General features: G+C 39.8%; 5 non-coding genes across 5 annotated transcripts; 1 reads left to right on the top strand and 4 right to left on the bottom strand.

Annotated features, from left to right (window-relative positions):
* Positions 1-931: 931 nt before the first annotated feature.
* On the bottom strand, positions 932-1,003 carry trnaw-cca (transfer RNA tryptophan (anticodon CCA)). Its single transcript has one exon. It is a non-coding gene; the product is annotated as a tRNA-Trp (tRNA).
* A 1,925-nt stretch (positions 1,004-2,928) lies between these two features.
* On the top strand, positions 2,929-3,001 carry trnak-uuu (transfer RNA lysine (anticodon UUU)). The gene has a single exon. It is a non-coding gene; the product is annotated as a tRNA-Lys (tRNA).
* A 292-nt stretch (positions 3,002-3,293) lies between these two features.
* trnaw-cca (transfer RNA tryptophan (anticodon CCA)) lies at positions 3,294-3,365 on the bottom strand. Its single transcript has one exon. It is a non-coding gene; the product is annotated as a tRNA-Trp (tRNA).
* Positions 3,366-6,386: 3,021 nt separating this feature from the next.
* trnan-guu (transfer RNA asparagine (anticodon GUU)) lies at positions 6,387-6,460 on the bottom strand. Its single transcript has one exon. It is a non-coding gene; the product is annotated as a tRNA-Asn (tRNA).
* A 1,526-nt stretch (positions 6,461-7,986) lies between these two features.
* Positions 7,987-8,068, bottom strand: trnas-gcu (transfer RNA serine (anticodon GCU)). The gene has a single exon. It is a non-coding gene; the product is annotated as a tRNA-Ser (tRNA).
* Between the last annotated feature and the right edge of the window lie 11,067 nt (positions 8,069-19,135).

The following is a 19,135-nucleotide window of genomic DNA, read 5'->3' as shown; positions in this document are numbered from 1 at the left end:
CAGGACAGGTGTTCCTCGTTAGTATAGTGGACAGTATCTCCGCCTGTCACGTGGAAGACCGGGGTTTGATTCCCCGACGGGGAGGCTGCTTTTCCGCCCAGTTCAAACTCTAAGAAGTCCAAGACATCTTGGAAAAAAGCGGCACTGCTCTAAACGTGCGTGTGGAAGACAGAGTTTCGATTCCTTGATGGGGAGGTTGCTTTGTAGTTCCAACTGTAACAAAGCCAAGAATTATCTGACAAAAGCAGCAAATTGATCCTAGTTAATATAATGGAACAGGTTTGACTAAAGCAGCACTGCCAAGCCCCAAGACTCAATCAGAGAGCAAGATGCCACACAGTTTGATTTGATCACTGAACCTGGCACCCTATTTTCGGCATTTAACTTGCACTGGGGCAGGCACAGTCTAGTCCCAAATGCTGGCCTTGAGAAATTCCCCAGTGGATTTCAGTGTTTTAGCCACAGTTTATGTGCCACCCAACCTGCTTGCTTTTGACTGGTCTCTGCTTCAACCAAACCTCATAGAGAAAATCATCTGGTTTACAAAAAAAAAAAGAATAGTGCTGTTTTTGTCTTAAAATAGGAAACAGACAGAACGCTTGAAGCCAGCTGATCATCTTCAATAAAATGAAATGCTGGCCTTGAGAAATTCCCCAGTGGATTTCAGTGTTTTAGCCACAGTTTGTGTGCCACCCAGCCTGCTTGCCTTTGGCTGGTCTCTGCTTCAACCAAACCTCATATTGAAAATCATCTGATTTACAAAAAAAATTAATTGTGCTGTTTTTGTGTTAAAATAGGAAAGGTTGGGGAATTTCTAAAGGCCAGCATTTGGGACTAGTCTGTGCCTGCCCCATTTCAAGTTAAATAAGTCATCGCATTTGACTGTGCATAAAAAGCCCTGGCACACTAATATGTATGAAAGAGAAAGGCATGACCCCGACGTGATTTGAACACGCAACCTTCTGATCTGGAGTCAGACGCGCTACCGTTGCGCCACGAGGTCCCGAAACCAAGACAAAACTGCAGCATAACGCAAACATAGACTCACACATACTTCTCCATCGACGAGGACAAAAAAATATGCGGTTGAAAGTCAGAGACAAGCAGTGGGCCGTGACCGCTGCGACTAGTTTAGTAGTAGTTTTTGTGTTAAAATAGGAAACAGACAGAACGCTTGAAGTCAGCTGATCATCTTCAATAAAATGAAATTTTGAAATTCTTGAAATGCTGGCCTTGAGAAATTCCCCAGTGGATTTCAGTGTTTTAGCCACAGTTTGTGTGCCACCCAGCCTGCTTGCCTTTGGCTGGTCTCTGCTTCAACCAAACCTCATATTGAAAATCATCTGATTTACAAAAAAAAATTAATTGTGCTGTTTTTGTGTTAAAATAGGAAACAGACTGAACTCTTGAAGCCGGCTGATCGTCTTCAATAAAATGCACTGTATCTCTGCCTGTCAATCGGAAAACTGTGATCGCTCACACTTCTCTGACAAAAGCAGCAAACTGATCCTAATTAGTATAATGGAACAGGTTTGACAAAAGCAGCACTGCCATGCCCCAAGACTCAATCAGAGAGCAAGATGCCACACAGTTTGATTTGATCCCTAAACCTGGCACCCTATTTGCGGCATGTAACTTGCACTCGATTGGGAGGTTGCTTTGTAGTTCCAACTGTAACATAGCCAAGAATTATCTGACAAAAGCAGCAAATTGATCCTAGTTAATATAATGGAACAGGTTTGACTAAAGCAGCACTGCCAAGCCCCAAGACTCAATCAGAGAGCAAGATGCCACAGTTTGATTTGATCACTGAACCTGGCACCCTATTTTCAGCATTTAACTTGCACTGGGGCAGGCGCAGTCCAGTCCCAGTTGCCGGCAGCCTTCAACTTTCAGGACAGGTGTTCCTCGTTAGTATAGTGGACAGTATCTCTGCCTGTCACGTGGAAGACCGGGGTTCGATTCCCCGAAGGGGAGGCTGCTTTTCCGCCCAGTTCAAACTCTAAGAAGTCCAAGACATCTTGGAAAAAAGCGGCACTGCTCTAAACGTGCGTGTGGAAGACAGAGTTTCGATTCCTTGATGGGGAGGTTGCTTTGTAGTTCCAAATGTAACAAAGCCAAGAATTGTCTGACAAAAGCAGCAAATTGATCCTAGTTAATATAATGGAACAGGTTTGACTAAAGCAGCACTGCCAAGCCCCAAGACTCAATCAGAGAGCAAGATGCCACACAGTTTGATTTGATCACTGAACCTGGCACCCTATTTTCGGCAGTTAACTTGCACTGGGGCAGGCGCAGTCTAGTCCCAAATGCTGGCCTTGAGAAATTCCCCAGTGGATTTCAGTGTTTTAGCCACAGTTTATGTGCCACCCAACCTGCTTGCTTTTGACTGGTCTCTGCTTCAACCAAACCTCATAGAGAAAATCATCTGGTTTACAAAAAAAAAAAAGAATAGTGCTGTTTTTGTGTAAAAATAGGAAACAGACAGAACGATTGAAGCCAGCTGATCATCTTCAATAAAATGAAATGCTGGCCTTGAGAAATTCCCCAGTGGATTTCAGTGTTTTAGCCACAGTTTGTGTGCCACCCAGCCTGCTTGCCTTTGGCTGGTCTCTGCTTCAACCAAACCTCATATTGAAAATCATCTGATTTACAAAAAAAATTAATTGTGCTGTTTTTGTGTTAAAATAGGAAAGGTTGGGGAATTTCTAAAGGCCAGCATTTGGGACTAGACTGTGCCTGCCCCATTTCAAGTTAAATGGCAAAAATAGGATGCCAGGTTCAGTGATCAAATCAAACTGTGTGGCATCTTGCTCTCTGATTGAGTCTTGGGGCTTGGCAGTGCTGCTTTAGTCAAACCTGACACATCTGAACGCACAGTTTCACAGTCCTGACCCGTTTGGAACTAAACGGCACAAGCTGATCAGAGCCCGGATAGCTCAGTCGGTAGAGCCTCAGACTTTTAATCTGAGGGTCCAGGGTTCAAGTCCCTGTTCGGGTGTTTGTACATGTGGGTTGCTGAAAAGTGAAAAGCATGCTTTAGGTTGCTGCTGATGTCTGAATGCTTCAATGATCCAGAGGGGAGAAAATGCTTGGCTTGCTGCTGCTTTATTGTACAAATCATGTGCTCGGAGCAGATAAGATAAACTGAGATCAGTGTGTTTTCCATCTTAATTGCTGCTACCTGTGCAACAAAAGCATGACCATCGCAGAAATCCGATGGCATGTAAGTCATCGCATTTGACTGTGCATAAAAAGCCCTGGCACACTAATGTGTATGAAAGAGAAAGGCATGACCCCGACGTGATTTGAACACGCAACCTTCTGATCTGGAGTCAGACGCGCTACCGTTGCGCCACGAGGTCCCGAAACCAAGACAAAACTGCAGCATAACGCAAACATAGACTCACACATACTTCTCCATCGACGAGGACAAAAAAATATGCGGTTGAAAGTCAGAGACAAGCAGTGGGCCGTGACCGCTGCGACTAGTTTAGTAGTAGTTTTTGTGTTAAAATAGGAAACAGACAGAACGCTTGAAGTCAGCTGATCATCTTCAATAAAATGAAATTTTGAAATTCTTGAAATGCTGGCCTTGAGAAATTCCCCAGTGGATTTCAGTGTTTTAGCCACAGTTTGTGTGCCACCCAGCCTGCTTGCCTTTGGCTGGTCTCTGCTTCAACCAAACCTCATATTGAAAATCATCTGATTTACAAAAAAAAATTAATTGTGCTGTTTTTGTGTTAAAATAGGAAACAGACTGAACTCTTGAAGCCAGCTGATCGTCTTCAATAAAATGCATTGTATCTCTGCCTGTCAATCGGAAAACTGTGATCGCTCACACTTCTCTGACAAAAGCAGCAAACTGATCCTAATTAGTATAATGGAACAGGTTTGACAAAAGCAGCACTGCCATGCCCCAAGACTCAATCAGAGAGCAAGATGCCACACAGTTTGATTTGATCCCTAAACCTGGCACCCTATTTGCGGCATGTAACTTGCACTCGATTGGGAGGTTGCTTTGTAGTTCCAACTGTAACATAGCCAAGAATTATCTGACAAAAGCAGCAAATTGATCCTAGTTAATATAATGGAACAGGTTTGACTAAAGCAGCACTGCCAAGCCCCAAGACTCAATCAGAGAGCAAGATGCCACAGTTTGATTTGATCACTGAACCTGGTACCCTATTTTCAGCATTTAACTTGCACTGGGGCAGGCGCAGTCCAGTCCCAGTTGCCGGCAGCCTTCAACTTTCATTACAGGTGTTCCTCGTTATTATAGTGGACAGTATCTCTGCCTGTCACGCGGAAGACCGGGGTTCGATTCCCCGACGGGGAGGCTGCTTTTCCGCCCAGTTCAAACTCTAAGAAGTCCAAGACATCTTGGAAAAAAGCGGCACTGCTCTAAACGTGTGTGTGGAAGACAGAGTTTCGATTCCTCGATGGGGAGGTTGCTTTGTAGTTCCAACTGTAAGAAAGCCAAGAATTATCTGACAAAAGCAGAAAATTGATCCTAGTTAATATAATGGAACAGGTTTGACTAAAGCAGCACTGCCAAGCCCCAAGACTCAATCAGAGAGCAAGATGCCACACAGTTTGATTTGATCACTGAACCTGGCACCCTATTTTCGACATTTAACTTGCACTGGGGCAGGCGCAGTCTAGTCCCAAATGCTGGCCTTGAGAAATTCCCCAGTGGATTTCAGTGTTTTAGCCACAGTTTATGTGCCACCCAACCTGCTTGCTTTTGACTGGTCTCTGCTTCAACCAAACCTCATAGAGAAAATCATCTGGTTTACAAAAAAAAAAAAGAATAGTGCTGTTTTTGTGTAAAAATAGGAAACAGACAGAACGCTTGAAGCCAGCTGATCATCTTCAATAAAATGAAATGCTGGCCTTGAGAAATTCCCCAGTGGATTTCAGTGTTTTAGCCACAGTTTGTGTGCCACCCAGCCTGCTTGCCTTTGGCTGGTCTCTGCTTCAACCAAACCTCATATTGAAAATCATCTGATTTACAAAAAAAATTAATTGTGCTGTTTTTGTGTTAAAATAGGAAAGGTTGGGGAATTTCTAAAGGCCAGCATTTGGGACTAGACTGTGCCTGCCCCATTTCAAGTTAAATGGCAAAAATAGGATGCCAGGTTCAGTGATCAAATCAAACTGTGTGGCATCTTGCTCTCTGATTGAGTCTTGGGGCTTGGCAGTGCTGCTTTAGTCAAACCTGTTCCATTATATTAACTAGGATCAATTTGCTGCTTTTGTCAGATAATTCTTGGCTTTGTTACAGTTGGAACTACAAAGCAACCTCCCCAACAAGGAATCGAAGATTAGTAGCACGACACTGGAGATAAGAGGAAAGGGCTGTGTTTTTTCGCAAACGCTGCTGCTACAAATCCCGCCTTCCGGTTAAGGGTCGGCTAGATTCAATCCATAGGCCTAAAAGACAAATGTGCCAACCAATAGGGTGACAGGGAGGCAGGACAATACCAATTCTCGGGTTGGAAATGAAGATCAGTACGATAGCCCCAGCCTTCATGAAAATCTGCCAAAAATGTCCATGAAATTCCACCATTTCAGGTTTCAATCTCTTTGACTTCTAAAAGTTCTACACACTAGCTGGCCTGCCACAATTGCTTCTTTATATTTGGTGCTTAGGGTTGGCGCAGACAAAATAGCTTAAGAGAGGTGGGGAAAAAAAAATAAAAAATCTCTAACAGTCAGTGCAACAGAGACCGTCATGTGAAGGGCGTGGTGTTTTTAACCGGCGTGTTGGGAAATTTATGGGAGTTTTTGCTCTTAGACTGCATCAGATCAAAGAAATCTCAGTCGTTAGAGCATGAGACTCTTAATCTCAGGGTCGTGGGTTCGAGCCCCACGTTGGGCGAGCAGTGCTTTTGCGGGAGCCGGGACGAGCCCAAAGGCCGTCTTTACCGCCTCAGGAAAAGAAAATGATAGCAAATTAAATAAATACCACGGAAAACCATAGATGGATGAAGTGCACTCTGCGGGTGAAAGTTTCATCCAGAGATCCCTCCACGCTGGCAGTGTGGTTCTACCAGTCACTATTGACGATCGCTGAGCCTGGCACCAAAGGCTCTCTGAAGACGCCTTTGCAGGTCATGTCAGCCAAGCCGCCGCTCTCTCACGCGATTGCGTTCTGCGAGGCTACTAGGTGACCGCCTACGCATTTTGCAAGCTGGGCTGTGAGTTTAAGAGCCTCTTGCTCTGTATGACAATCAGCAAAACAACAGGTGAGCCCCACGTTAGGCAAGAGGTTTCCAGGTCGCACCAGCCAACAAGCACCCGCCTCCGGTCGCGGTCTGTGAGGTCCGCTACGCGTTATGGGAAAGCTTGTGTGGCACCTAGCGGCCTAAGAAAAGCCTTGCCGTCCCTGGGTGGGCTTGAACCACCAACCTTTCGGTTAACAGCCGAACGCGCTAACCAATTGCGCCACAGAGACCCGCCTGCTCCGTGTGGAAAGAGGATCGTGGGCCCTGTTGCACACACCCACCCTGAATTTACCTTTCAAATACCATATCTCTCCCTACATGTATAACACCTAATGATTCTTTGATCATAGCTATGGTGGTTTCTCCTGATGCACCAATCAAAGAGGCATCCTACTATGTCAAGATTTGCAAAGGTTTTAGAGCAGGAAAGTAGTCAGTATTTAACAATGTCAAATGGTTATACAGCCAGCTTTCCCTTCAATGGTGAATCACCAGACATATCGCTTTTCAAGCTATCTGTACTGGATCACATCCACTGGAGCAAAGCAACTGAGGTCATAACCTTTCATCGGTGTAAATGGTTTAAGGATTTTGACTACATTGTTCGATTGGATTTATTTTTACCAGAGGCCTACAAACAAAAATGGAGGAGCAACAGTACACCACTGCAGAAAACATACCAGCTTTCACTGTATTTTTCCAAAATTCCCAGCAACTACACATCTGATTTTACTTTGTCAAATTCAGCTTTTTTCCGGAATAAAAAAGCTGAATTTGACAAAGTAAGAGTAAAACTAAACCTTGATTACGAATGAATCTTTCAAGACCCCACCCCCAAGACCACCACCCCCTTCCCACCACCTTGCACCACCCACATTGCATCCCCCTAAAAGTGTTTAAAAACAGTTTGCATTTGTGTAAAGAAGCATCGTCTATTTGAGCAATGACGAAAGAAATGGCTCAGGAATTCTTACCTTACTTTTACAACTCACTTGCTACCTTGGATAAAGATGATGAAACATGTTCTGGTTTTAAAGATGAAGAAAAAAACTGTGAATTCTTCAGAAAGAGAAATCTGACCTTTCTGCCTTCAAATGGGGATTCCACCACTGCTTTAGCCATCATCCGGGGTGTAATGGGGGAGCTGATGGACAAAATTATTGACAACGATCTCAGAGACAATTGCGCGATTGATCATCCGAGTCAGTTCCAGCATGCGTGTTTGTTTGATCCTGAAGAGTACTATCTACACATGAAAGCCTTCAGATTGTTAAAAAAAACTGTTTAAACCTTGGTTAAAATACACTCTGGTAAAGGCTCTGAAATTGTGTAGAATAAATCACACCCCTTCTCTGGAAAAAATTCAAGGTAATGCTGAAGTTGTCGTATGTGACTGGCGAGATGAGCCTAACATCAAATATGTTCTGAACGAAGTTAAAGAAAAAAAAACAAAGAAATTTGCAGCGACCAAATGTATGAAGACGTTGTGGACTACTGGACCATTCACTCATCTCTGGAACCCCCTAACCAGCCACACACATGGGAAACTTCAGAGCGCACCACGTCTATTCTGTCTCCGAGAAAGTTCTGAAGATCAAGCTCTCCTTTACTCTTTAACAAATCATTGAACTAAGAGTTAACGACCCGAGTATTTTCACTAATCCTCTCTCAATTCAAAGGTGTTTATCGACTAGAAAAGCTCATGAACATCAAGCGAGATTTTAATAAAAATTAAAAAAAAAAACTTTGTGCACTGCGACGAGGATGGGATTTGAACCCACGCGTGCAGAGCACAATGGATTAGCAATCCATCGCCTTAACCTCTCGGCCACCTCGTCCTGCCAAAAACACCCAAAGCATGCTAAAAAAATGATGTTTTTTTTTTTTTTAAATGGAGCTCTCCAGCAGTCTTACTTTACCAAATGGGCTTAAGAAAGGTCTTGTTATATTAACAAAACCGAATACACATTAACAAAACCCAAACCAAATTAACAAAACCCAAACCAAATTAACAAAACCCAAACCAAATTAACAAAACTGAAAACACATTAACAAAACCCAAACCAAATTAACAAAACCCAAACCAAATTAACAAAACCGAAAACACATTAACAAGTCAGACAACCCGGAAGCGGTTGGTATAATTTGTGAATGGAAACTTACCATCATCGGACGAGACACCTTTCATTCACCTTTATATCTTTAATGACAGTCGTCTTGTCCAATGATCGGTAAGTTTCCATTCACAAACTATACCTACCGCTTCCGGGTTGTCTAAACCGATGCATGAAACACATTAACAAATCAGAAAACAAATTAACAAATCAGAAAACAAATGAACAAATCAGAAAACACATTAACAAATCAGAAAACACAACAACATTTCAGACAACCCGGAAGCGGTTGGTATAGTTTGTGATTCGACAAGACACCTGTCACTCAAAGTATACATGAAGTTCAACAGTCTGCCACAGGGAAAAGTTGGAATGGATTAATGGAATGGATTACTGTGGATTAATTCTGTTATTTTCTTGAACAGAGAACTTTATTTAAACGGAGAACTTTACACATTACACATAAGATTCCATACCTGTATATCTTGAGTGACAGGTGTCTTGTCCAATGATCGGTAAGTTTCCATTCAAAAACGATACACTACCGTTTCTGGGTTGTCTGACTTGTTGTGTTTTCGGATTTGTTAATGTGTTTTGGGTTTTGTTAATTTGGTTTGGGTTTTGTTAATTTGGTTTGGGTTTTGTTAATGTGTTTTCGGTTTTGTTAATTTGGTTTGGGTTTTGTTAATGTGTTTTCGGTTTTGTTAATTTGGTTTTCATTTTGTAAATGTGTTTTCGGTTTTGTTAATTTGTTTTGCACTTCCCGGCCACCGTACTTTAGCGTTGTGTATTAATTATTCAGAAATGTGTGTTAAATGTCTGTTTTTGTGCTTATAGTGGTGTGTGAGTTTCAGAGTTGCACTGAATGGGATTTGGACCCTGGTCCAGACAATTGTTTTTATGAATGTGATTTGACTGGAAAATAAATTTATCAACTTGGACAGAAACAGAAATGCTTCAGATTGGCTGGAGCACAGGATCCTACCTATAGAACTAGCAGAGACATACTAGCAGTTCCAAATTACACTCTTGGAAGCTTCTACTTAAAGTGTAGAAGCTGTGCCTTCTGCATATTTGTCCTATGTGTTTATTATTTTTATAGGAATAATTATGTCTTAAAAAAAGTAAAGATTACTTCAACATTAACTCTTAATTCAAATGATAGATCCATCTAAATATTCTAAGATCTTGATCTCAAATTGCAAAAAGGGGATATTTTCTATAAATATTCCAAACTCATGAAATTCCTCAGAAATTATATTTTCCTTTCAACGCTGCAAGATCTTGAGTTCAAGTTCAAAGAAAAAAGAAATACTTTCCCATGGATCTTCCAAGATCTTGTTCCAAATTTTAACACTTAAGATCATATATTTCTATATTGTAAGTTCTATATTACATGTATCCTTCACTGGGAGCCATTCTGGATTTTATGGAAATGTTTTTAATGCTGAAACATTTTAAACAGACAGAGAAATATTTATTTATTGGAATTTTATTTGTAGTTAAGTGTGTGTATGTGTAGTGAGTGTTGTGTGGAGGTTCCTGTGAATAATGTAGTTTGTGGTTTTTCCACACACTAACATATCTAATGTAGTATTTCAGTTTAACTTTAACATACTATCTTATAAACTTACTTATTAAAAGTTTGCTGCTTCTCCTGAATACTGAAATGTTTCTCTGTGTTTTTGACACAGTCACACACAATCTCACGATATTTGACCACAAATACAGGATAAAAACAAACACTAGTAATAAGACTCATTCATTCATTCATCTTCTACCGCTTATCCGAACTACCTCGGGTCACGGGGAGCCTGTGCCTATCTCAGGCGTCATTGGGCATCAAGGCAGGATACACCCTGGACGGAGTGCCAACCCATCGCAGGGCACACAAACACACTAGTAATAAGACAATATAACAGAAAATACAGAAGTCTGAGGCATCGCAAAACACAGAACCACAAAACTGCAAAAAACACAACAGAAACATTGAAAACAGAGACATAGACATGAAACGGGTTCTAATAACTAAGACTCAGCAAAGACTAACATGAAACAACAGGTTTAACTAGGCAAGCAATCAGAGGAACAAGTGTACAAATGTGGGGAAACAGTGACAAAATAAAAGCGCTGCCAGATCGCCATCTAGTGGTCTGACAGGGAACTGTCCAATCAATCTTTATTATTTCAAATGGAAGTTGGGAAAATTGATTGGATGAATACTGAAGAACAGCAATATACAACTTCAAGAATGATAAGATAGATGGATAAATGTAAAGTGGGATAAAGGAGGAAAAAGGAAGTCTAGCTTTTTTTCCTGCAAAAGTTTTAATATTCAGTTATAACACTAAAGTGAAGTCTGTTCCATATTTGCAGGGCTTTGTAAGAGAAAGCTACGCCCCCTGCTGTAGACTTTACTACTTTAGTTATTACCAAATAGCCTGCACATTTTGATCGAAGTAGGTGTGGCAGATTATTAAAAAGTTTCCTCAGTGGCATGAGATCATTCAGTGTATTATAGGTCAGTACTAGTATTTTATAATCAATGTGAAATTTGACTGTGAACCAATGCAGTATGGATAAGACAGGAGTGAATCAACTGTTTATTCTTTTGAGATCCAGCAGAGTGATGCTGTTCTGTGCAGGACATGTGGACTGTGTGAGCTGTAGCATGATGGATCTAGATAACCAGTTTGTACAGAAATAATCAATTTTGAGCTCAGGTTAATGTATGGAGTGTTTGGCATGCAACTTTCTCTAAAGCACTGACAGAATGGCTTTCAAAAACTAACAGCAGCAGTGTGTTAGTTTTTGTACAGTGCAGCTGGATTTCCTGTCACTGTGGGCCTCAGAGCACAGTAGTATAGAGCAGAGTCTGATACAGCAGCAGAGGAGATGATCAGATCCACTTGTTTATTATCTCTATTAACTTTGACAGACATTCTTTGCAGAGGGTTGGGACTTTGATCTCCAGTTTCAAAAATATAAAGAAGGAACTCAGGTTTAGATTTTGGATATTGTCTGTACCAGTGCAGGTAGTTTCCTGAAGGGTAGCTTGTTTCATATTTGCAAGACAGAGTAACATCATCACCGTCATCTACAACTTTATGAGTGAAAAGTGTATCTATAGAATCTGCCATGGAGTCACCTGTCATAGAGAAGAGAACAGTATTTTGATTTTTTATAAACTTTTAACGGGGGGCACGGTGGCTTAGTGGTTAGCACGTTCGCCTCACACCTCCAGGGTCAGGGTTCAATTCCCGCCTCCACCTTGTGTGTGTGGAGTTTGCATGTTCTCCCCGTGCCTCTGGGGTTTCCTCTGGTTACTCCGGTTTCCTCCCCCGGTCCAAAGACATGCATGGTAGGTTGATTGGCATCTCTGGTAAATTGTCCCTAGTGTGTGATTGCGTGAGTGAATGAGTGTGTGTGTGTGTGTGTGTGTGCCCTGCAATGGGTTGGCACTCCATCCAGGGTGTATCCTGCCTTGATGCCCGATGACGCCTGAGATAGGCACAGGCTCCCCGTGACCCGAGGTAGTTCAGATAAGCGGTAGAAAATGAATGAATGAACTTTTAACTTCAATCAAGCAAAAACTACATAAATCAGGCATTTATTAACACCACAGATACTAATCACCAATGTAATCTATAATGTTTAAACTAATAAAATACAATGTTAACTCACCTAGTGAAAGCCACAGACACGTGAATATAACAGTGAACATGATGACTGGTTTTAGCTGAATGAAAATATTCTGAGGTCTTTATGAAGACTAATATGTTAAGATCATAAAGGTTCATGAAGCTCCACCCAACAGCATCACATGACAGTGTCACCAGTGTTGTTTGCAGATGACTGATTTTTACTGAAGCATACCAGCACAAAGCATAATCAATAACAAAGGACAAAGGACATTGATAATCAAGAAATATTTATGACATTAATGCAAGAGACCAAAATAAATGTAACAGGTTGTTGTGCATGAAAATCCAGGTGAGTAACAGCTTCTGAAATACTCAAACAGCTGTCACATATGAATAATAACTGAAGCACCAGACCTATATTTGACTGTATGCATTGCACTGCTGCTGTTTATTATTCATCCATTTCATCATGTTTTATCTGGATGATCAAACTCACATCTGCTCTGATTGTTTGTAAAAGTCATCGTCTTAGCACATATCCAGCACAGTAACATGCATTTCCAGTATGTACATGTATAAATAACACATGAACAAAAAACATTAATGAATGAAAATTCAACAGAACAGAAAATGTCAATAATGTTCATTCACAATAACACTGCAACAATGCCTGACCCATTTGAACCTAAAACATGTAGATTTGTGAATTTTGAAAATGTGTAGTTTGTCATGTTTGAACCCTCTTTATTTTTATTTACTATTTCTTGCAGCTGCATCTGTTACCACAGCTTTTTTATGTCTGTGGTTAACTGATAAAAAGTTCATGTGGTTTTTAGAAACCTCTTGTAGGTGTATTTGCCATTATAATGTTTTTGTAAAGCCTTTCACTACATCATATTAAACGTACATAGCTGTCTATATACTGTACACTTACTGTACACTAACATTGTCCAAAAAAACCTGTAGATATTCACATGTGAATAATTATTTTCTGTCTACAAATACCATTATTATTTTAAAAATAAGTTTATAATGATGAGCTTGAAGTTTTTGATTAGATATTGTTTCATTTTTATTAGTTCAGTTACTGAGCCTGACTGTCTGAGGGAAGAAGCTGTTACAGAGTTTGGCAGATGTTCTGTCCAGACGTTCTCATCCCTTCTTCCAGTCTGGTAAAAGAGGTGATGTTCACAAAACTGGTGGTTTTATAAATGTAGACTTTCTGGTAAGAATCCTTTATTGAACTAAGAGAGACCCTGATGATGTTTCCAGTGGTGTTCATTATTGGTTGTAGTGTCTTGTGTTCTGAGACAGCATGTACTTTTCATATTAAACAGTGCTACAGCTGCACAGGATGCTGTTTATGTCTCCCATGAATCAGTGGCACCCCCAGAAACTTTTAATAGGGGTGGCACCAAAAAAAAATAAATCAGTGTAGTAACGACGAGATGGAGAGGGGCAGAGAAACAGCTACTCTGGTGGCGCCAATCAATCTACAACCTTTTTTGGTGGCTGCAGTGTGTGCTTCATTTTATTTATTTATTTATTTATTTATTTTTCACTTCATGAACTATTGTGAATTTTCATCATACATTAAAATTCATACTAGGGGTTGCCACAGGGGTGGCCAGAGTTCTGCAGGAAATGAAGATAAAGCTGAGATGTTCTGTCTCAGACTTCAATCCTGTCTCAGCAGAGCAGCACAGGTTGATCACTGTAGTCCTGAGAACAAGAGTCATATCGTACATCAAATACAATACACATCATATAAAGCAGAAATCTTCACTTCAGTAACACACAAACCTTTCTAGTTTATTTCTGTCTACTGTAGATGTTGAATTTGATGCTTATGGCTGTTCACAGTGTTTTTAGATTTATATATAAGTAGACAAAAGCTATCAAAAAAACAGTTTTGTCATGTTTTAATTATAAACCACAAACCCTTCGGACACATTGCACTGGACCTTATAAATAATATAAACAGCTACTTAGTGTCTTGCAGCCACAGCCTAATGAATGGTCATTCAATCAGATTACATTATCCTGGTCACACTTCTACAACTGTCTACATACACCTACATTCATTCATCTTCAGTAAGTGCTTTATCCTGCTCAGGGTTACAGTGGATCTGGAGCTTCTCTGATCAACACTAGTCATGAAGTAGGATACACCCTGGGTGAGACACCAGTCCAACACAGGACACCATGCACAGACACGTGTACACTCTTATTTAGACTTAGAGTACACCTTACTGTATGTTTGAATCACAGTACAAATACTGTATGAAAAAAGAGTGCTAGCTCAAAAGGCTAGAATCATCATCCCTCAATCACATAATTCTGTAATAGATCATAGACATGACCCTTATTCTTCAACATTGTGTGCAATCAAATCTTGTCATGAAACATGATCTTTTTTTGTGTGTATGATCAAACTTATGTCTGTTTGTATGAATAAACCTACATGCATAATAAACACATGAACAAATGAAAGAGTTAATAAATTAATGAACAAATAAAAATTGATTACAGTGGGTTATGGGGTGATTATTAGTTTAATTACACAGTGTACGCATCAGTAACACCTGAAACATGGAGACTTGTGAATTAATGTGTAGTTGTGTTCATCCTTCATTATACTTTTTTGCTGTTTCCTCCAGCTACAAATGTTTCACAGATGTTGTTTGTGTCTGTGGTGAACTGATAAGTTGATAAAGCGAGTCTCTATCATCCTCTGTGGTTTAAGAAACTTTAAAGAAACCATGCTGAAGTTTTTGTAAAGCCTTTCACTGACTCTGTATCACTGTGTTACTCTAAAAGCACAGTGATAAAAAGCAGAATCTGAGAGCTTTAGACCGCTGATAGTAAGTTCAGTAGAGTCTCTGCTTGTTTTTGACTCTAATCGATGATCATCAGGAGTGCTCTTTCTATCAGATCTTGACCTTGCACCCTTATACAGTAAAAACTGTGGTGCGCTGTTAGGATATTGTTTGTACCAGTAAAGATAAATGTGTTCAATGCTTGACTCATATGAACATTTTAGTGTAACAGTGTCTGTTTCTTTCCCCACAATGTTTGCATCGATCGGCCCAATTTTATCTGCAAAACTGCCTGAAAAGAACATTACAGAGACATTAGTGTCCATTAGTCTGATAATGTTTGATTTCAATGCAGAGTCAGAAGTTCTGTTAAAGATATGTTATAGATTTTGAATCAGAATTTTTATGCTAGATTTGTATATATGTGTCATGTCTAAAAGCTGGAAAATAAATGTCTGTAGGTTGTAGGTACTGGATACTCAGAGTCCTAATGTTGTGTGTTGTTTATTGGGACATAGTACTGTTTTCTTCTGTTTTTAGTAGAAAAGTGCTGACATTATATTTTGTATTTTCTTTAGAATAATTTTGTCCATTCATTTTTACATGTTTCTCTCTAAATGTTTAAATATTTTACTAGAAAGAAAAACCTATTTATCTATCTCTTACAACTGTGAGCATATTGTAAGTATTTATGTTGTTTTAGTTGCAACTTGAAATGAACAGTACATGAACAATATGGTGATGTTACTCACTGCCTCCTGAGGGGATTTTACAGGTCCATAACATTTAAGCATGTAGGTAATGAAATATTATGTGATTAAGTATAGATCTGTTTGTAATTTTAAATAAAATGTCTGGTGACATCCTTCCTTATCTGGCGTGGTTTCTGTGGCTTTTTAGCTTTAGCACTCAGAGTGTGTATTCTCTGAAAGTGTCTAGACCAAAGTATCCTATACCAATATTTACTGTGACATAACTACATCAAATCCAATTTTCACTTATCTTGTATGACCTATATATAAACAATAAAAGACCTGGAAATAACCACATGAACACATTAAAGCATCAGACACAATAAACAAAGAAACTTGGATAAGAAGAGTTTACTCTAATTAATCTACAACTTTACTACAGTTACTAATGGAATATATTTGCACTAAGGTGTGATTCAGACATGTGAACTTTACACCCTCATTTGTCTAGCTACCTGTTATCTTACTTATACTGCTGAGACTGAAGGTGTCAGGACTGTTGCTTGGACATTCTCTGCTGGAACATTAGGGGGCAGTGTGTTTTGTGTTACTTGTCCCATCAATATTCACCTGTTCGTAATGGACTCATTATGTCTATTTATTTCCCCCGTGCTGTGTGTAGCTTCGCAGAGTCCGCGTCTTTTGCATGTCGGTTTATGTATCATGTTGTGCCGGTTCCTGTGCTCCTGGATTTATATTCCCTGTCTGTTTCTTTTGTTAATTAATTGTTTGGTTTTTTTTAAACTTGTTATCCCTGCATTTGGGTCTGCTATTATCCCCGCATTTCCTGACAGAAGGATTCTCTACCTTAAGGTTTTACTGAGCTCGCTATCACGTTATCTGTTAGCTTGCTCCATCAACTCTTGGCTGTATTCTGATCTGAACTAATTCACAACACAAACAGACCTCTGAGAAAGAACACTGTAACAACAGACTGTAAACATACATGATGACTATGTGGAGGAAGACCTTGCTACTAGATGCATTTAACATGCGTCTCATACACTTATTCATTTATACATGATTCTGACCTTAAAGTTAAATTGTTTTTTCTTTCAGAATAAGGGAAAGTCCAGTGCTAACATCTCTCAGTGTTCTAAACACACAATGTGTCATGGTGAAACATGTCGAATGTCATCAGTAAACTGTGTGCACATTTAACTGTCTACACATTGTGTTACTGTTACATCTTTGTTACATCAGGGGAATTAACAGCATGAACCTTAACCAGGAATTAAGTCAATAATCATTTAATACAAACAGTTTGTTTTTCATGAATTGTTCAAACATTAAGCTTTATCAATTTGGGTAAGAAGATGATCAAAATACAGGAACTAGTAAATGACTCTGTTTGAATGAAACAGATAAACAGCTCCACCTGCTGAGAAACAAATATCAAGCTTGACTTTTTGTACAGTCTGTTAGAGTTTTGTGTCACTGTGGGCTCCATGGCACAGTAGTACAGTGCAGAGTCTGATACTGCAGCAGGAAAGATCTCCAGATCTACTTTATTCTCATTTTTACGAAGTTTGGTGGATAGTCGTGGGTCAAGCACATGTTTAGTTCTAGTGTCTGTGGATTTAAAAAACTGCAGCAGAAACTCTGGTTCTGATTGAGGTTTTTGTCGATACCAGTAGAGATAATCAGCTGATTGATCATATGTGCAGGTCAGTGTGATGTTGCTGCCTTCACTTGAAGATATGATGGTTTGGTCTGGTGTAATGCTGCTGTCAACAGCACCTGCTGTAAAGACAATGCAACAACATAAACATTTCTTTCTTTGCTTAAGGACATTCATATATAAATGTTTTTGCTAAATGAATCATGTTTAGGTAGCAGTACAAATCCACCTAAAGGTTATGTATAATATAAATGACTTACCAATATTTTTGACAATTATCAATACAAAGGAGAATAACATGATTGATCTGTGTGTCCCTTGCAGTAGATATAAATGTCAGTATCTCTGTGAAACTGTCTAAACTGTATCTCACCACATCTAGCTCCACCTACTGAGGTGTAGTCATGTCAATTCTGACATCAGTCTCTCCGCCTAGAATTGACTCCTCATGGCATGATCTCATTGATTAATTTAATGATTCATGATGTTTCCAGATTTTGATGGATCTTCTAATAATATTACACAGTTCAGAACTATAGGGACTTTCTTAGATTAATTTGATATTAGCAGTGTGATAATCTTACAATGCTCTCTAACAGCACGTCCTCTGGATCTAGGGACGTGCCCAGTGCTACCCCTAATGTCTGTCGTAAATTTCCAACATATGGACGTGAAATTCAGTTTCGTGAATTTCAAAGAAAATGACATCCGCTGTTGCAGATACACCTGATCTTGTTGCTGATCTACTGAAAACACCTTTTTCAAGGCGCACTTTTGCAGACAAAAGAGAAATAGTTGAGAAAGTAAGACCTACACCCAAACTGGATTCACTAACAAAGGCTGGCAAAGGTTTTGTGCGCCATTTTAAAGATTGCAGTTATGAGCGCTATGAGTGGCTAACAGCTAGCACCCAGCACAACAAGTTATTTTGTTGGCCGTGTTTACTTTTTAATATGAGTAAAGGGACATGGAATTGTGGCTTTGACAGTGTGGACAGACATTTCCAGACGCAGAGCTCAGGAGACTGATGGAGAACTACGGTGCACAGTTTGACCTGTACAGGTTCAAAGCTGAGCTCAATATCATGTATAGCATGTCAAACTCAAGCAGAAAAAGTATAAGCGATCTCCTAAATTTTCTGAGGACGACAGGCCTTGCAGACAGTATGACAGAACTTTATACACTCACATGCCTGATCCTAACAATACCAGTGTCTACAGCCTCTGTGGAATGCTCATTTTCGGCTCTCAAATGGATTAAACCCTACACAAGGACCACAACTGGATAATCAAGGCTGTCTTCTTTGGCCTCTCTCTCCATTGAGAAAGAATTGCTCAATCAGCTGAAGCAAAAAGGACAACTGCACAATGACGTTATTGAACGCTTTATCAAAAAAGAAAGACGCATGGATTTTATTTACAAGTGACTGGTGAGTGCTTTACTATTTAACGAGTATTGTATCATGCAGATTGTGGTTTGCATCTGATAATAAGCATTATTAATGGCTTATGCACATTGTTATTGAGTGGTTCGTGTGGCATTGATATTAGCCTACTGTGGCATGTGGATGTGAATGTGACACTATTTACACAGTGTGAATAGGGGGATTACATTTATTGGTACATGCAGGGAAATTTAGTCTGAATTCAACCCACCCTTACCTAGCATACTGTTTTAGGCTAATTGTTGATCAGCTGTCATGTTGCTGAGTGCCTGTATGTGCAGCCGAATATGCACATTATTTGCATATGGCCACGTTAGTTGTAACAGATGAGTATGTGGTTTACATGCTTACTGAAGGCCCTTACTGAAACCCCACGGCACGCCACTGAGTATGACTGTCTGTATTATATATTTACAGATTGCATATAATAATGTCTAAGTGTGTGTATAAATATATGTATAGCGCAGTGATGCCCAAAACAAGCAGAAGCAGCTCCTGTTTGTCTGGAAAG

This window comes from Tachysurus vachellii, chromosome 7 (genome assembly GCF_030014155.1).
Source record: "Tachysurus vachellii isolate PV-2020 chromosome 7, HZAU_Pvac_v1, whole genome shotgun sequence".
NCBI lineage: Eukaryota > Metazoa > Chordata > Actinopteri > Siluriformes > Bagridae > Tachysurus > Tachysurus vachellii.
This window is presented reverse-complemented; position numbering and strand designations above follow the sequence as displayed.